Source organism: Bos mutus, chromosome 5 (assembly GCF_027580195.1).
Source record: "Bos mutus isolate GX-2022 chromosome 5, NWIPB_WYAK_1.1, whole genome shotgun sequence".
Classification (NCBI taxonomy): Eukaryota; Metazoa; Chordata; class Mammalia; order Artiodactyla; family Bovidae; genus Bos; species Bos mutus.
Genome location: NC_091621.1, coordinates 53957453 through 53960900, shown reverse-complemented (window position 1 = coordinate 53960900; position 3448 = coordinate 53957453). Strand labels below are relative to the sequence as shown.

The 3448-nt window shown below is 34.5% G+C and overlaps 1 non-coding gene across 1 annotated transcript; it reads left to right on the top strand.

The window, feature by feature from the left end:
* The first annotated feature begins 398 nt into the window (after positions 1-398).
* TRNAG-CCC (transfer RNA glycine (anticodon CCC)) lies at positions 399-471 on the top strand. Its single transcript has one exon. It is a non-coding gene; the product is annotated as a tRNA-Gly (tRNA).
* The last annotated feature ends 2977 nt before the right edge of the window (positions 472-3448 follow it).

Genomic DNA, 3448 nt, shown 5'->3' with positions numbered 1-3448 from the left:
CCATCCCATTCCCCCCACATTTCTGCCCCTGGCACTCCCCTTATCCTGTTTCTCCCCATACCATTTATATTATTAATCCAGGGCAAGTATTTTTGTCTGTTTTGTGCACCAACATGTCCCAAAAGCCTAAAACAGTATTTGGTACATGAATATTCTAATGTTTTTGAATGAGTAAATGATTGAGTGCTATTTTTCCATCTATTTCTAGTATTATTTCTTATTTTCCTTTTAGATGGTCTATGTTAACTTTAAAATAAAGCTTTTATTTCTGATTTCCATCCTAATATTGTTTCTATGAAATAAAATGAAAATGAATTTTTGTCTACATAAAAGACACTGAGTTAGTCTTATGGAAGACACAAGGAAAATCAGACACAAGGATTTGAAATTTAGGGACTTCCTTGGTGGCCCAGTGGCTAAGACTCTGCACTCCCAATGCAGAGGGCCCAGGTTCAATCCCTGTTCAGGGAACTACATCCCTCATGCCACAACTAAAGATTCCACGTGCCACAATGAAAATCAAAGATCCTGTGTGCTACAACTAAGATCTGGCACAGCCAAATAAATAAATATTTTTTTAAAAAAGGGATTTGCAATCTAATTAGGAATATAAGACTAGCAGATAAAAAGTTAAATGCTAAGGAAAGATATTAGTAACCTTTCACACCAAAAAATTGATGAAATATTAGGAGACAGAACTACTTAACTACAAAAATAATTTGCTTTCTGAGCTTCACACTTAGCTGTGGTAGACTCAGAAGTTTATATAGACAGTAAAATATTTTCCAAAATATAAGAAAGGACTGTATTTAAATGTATAAAGTACAAACCTTGCAAGAGGTTGCTAAGTAGCATTGTTTTTGTCAAAACTAACTGAGAAACTCATTGTGAGATGCAAACATTACAAAAATTGTATTTCCCTACTTCTTGAGCAATTGCATGAAGACCTATTTGGGGGGTGGGAGCTGAACATCTTGTTCATGATATTTTCTTCAGTGTGGTTGCCTTCTCCTGTCCAGGATTTGTCTTTGTACAGAACCCCTAAGCCTATGCTTAGTTCTCATATGCTTTCCCCCGTTCCACCTGCCCCCAAACACAAATACATGCACACATAGACACACATTTCTCCTGATTGTGTTTATGGAATGATCAGTTCTTCTATGATTCTGATCATAGAACTTAGAGGCTCATTCACTATGTTGGGCATGTTTTAATTTCAAACCAAGACTTCTGCCAATGGGTTACCATTTTTGGTTCTCTAATCTTATCACAAAAAAGAAATATTTAAAACATATCTGCACTACCCCTCTCACCATGATCTAAGTACCTCAAACTAGTATCTAGATAAGTTGAATTCCATTATAACCAGTGCTGCTCTGAAAAGAATGTGCTTTGCTTAAGGAAAATGTTTATATTTCATTCCCTGGCTTCTTCCAAAAAAGGTTATAAGTTTCTTAGGTAAATGGAGAACAATGAAAGCAGCTTTATCAGCACAGCCTGTTTAATTTCTTTTGAAAGTAATGCTACTAACCTTTCTGCAGTATTTTGGTAGATCCAACAGAGAAGATATCATTTGTATTGTGGAGCTGCCAAGTACAGCCAAAGTCAAAAGTTAAATATAATGTGCTTATTAAGGCTGTGTACTCTTCCCATTTTGAAATTTTCTCTACCCTTAGGGCAGGCACCAAGCTGTCTACATTTGATGCAATACTGACATCTGTAATGTTGAATAAATAGGAAATAATGAATCCTCAGACTGACTGTGACAGTTAAAAGACTTGTTCTCTGTCAAAACTGATCATAAGCAACAGTTTAAGACAAATTTCCCTTTTTGAATAACCAAATCTTTAACATTTGCTTGTGCAAGAGACATTATTGATCTATAAATACTGTCAACAAATTAGAGGTTTGAAAATCTAATCATTTTCCTAATGTCTAGCAAAAATTGAATTTAAGTATTAGATATTCAGTGTGTCCAACATCTCCTCATTATTTCTGTGCTATAGAACTTCCCTTTCTAAATGTAGGTCAAATGAAAATCATGTTTCCTTTGCTTTCTTTAAAGTCATTCTTAATTTCTTTTCCTTTTTCTCTGTGCTATTTCTGCTTCCCTTGATGTTTAATGTTCCAAAGTAGTTGAAGAATGTCAAAATATATTGCCCTAGATATGTACATTGCTAATTATTATTTTGCCTGTCATCAAAGTCCTTTCAATTGTAGGAAGAAATCTGATATAAATCTTGAGAATAATTTATTGTTATCAGTTTCAAATGAATCCCATACATTATAACAATAATCACTTAATTTTTATTACTTATGTTGTCTTTCCAAAAGTGTCAAATTTTTGTCTTAGGAAATTTATTTCTTTTAAAAAATTAGTTGATTTATTTTAATTGGAAGATAATTACTTTAAATATTGTGATGGTTTTTGCCATGCATCAGTATGAATTGGCCATAGGCATACATGTATCCCTTCCATCCTGAATCCCCCCCTCTCACGTCCCTCTACTCTGTCCTTCCAAGTTGTCACGGAGCACTGGCTTTGAGTACCTCAGCAATCCCACTACTGGTCATATACCTGAGGCATCCAGAATTAAAAAAGACACACGTACCCCAATGTTCATTGCAACACTATTTACAATAGCTAGGACATGGAAGCAACCTAGATGTCCATTGGCAGATGAGTGGATAAGGAAGTTGTGGTACATATATACAATAGAATATTACTCATCTATAAAAAGGAACGCATTTGAGTCAGTTCTAATAACTAACTTACAAGTCTAATGAAAGTCTTGAACTGTCTTCATAATGCTGATTCCTAGAGTCATAATCACTTTGTTTATAACAAAGTGTCATTAACAATAAGTATTATTAGACCAAATATTAACATTGATAATAATCACAGCAAATTTATATTAAGTAACAACTGACCACAAAGCTCCACTACATCTTTTATGCACATATGCCATTAATCATGGGGAAGCAGTGACATTAAAATCTTAATAAATGAGCAAGATAAAGCTTGGAAAGATCATTAAATGTGCTCTAGGTAATGCAGTGAAAGTAGGTCACACTGCCAATAAAAGAGAATAGGAATATAAACAGAGATTTGTCAGACATTTCTTGAGCAAAGAATCTCTCACTTAAGATTTTTACAAATCCTAGGAGATAAGTGTAACATTATACCAATTTTATAGATGAAGAAACTGAAGCAGTTAGTTTCTTTGCTCAAGATTACACAGCCACCAAGTAACTAACTCTATTTTATTGAATGACTCAGCCAACAAATACTTTTTGAATGATTACTATAACTGACATTGTGCTGGGCCCAAGGTTTATGAAGATGGCAAAGACACAGTCACCGTCTTATGGCGATTGACTGCCTTAGGAGAAACAAAGTAAGCGTTAGTATGGTGCTGAGTAGGCTTCCCTGATGGCTCAGCAGTAA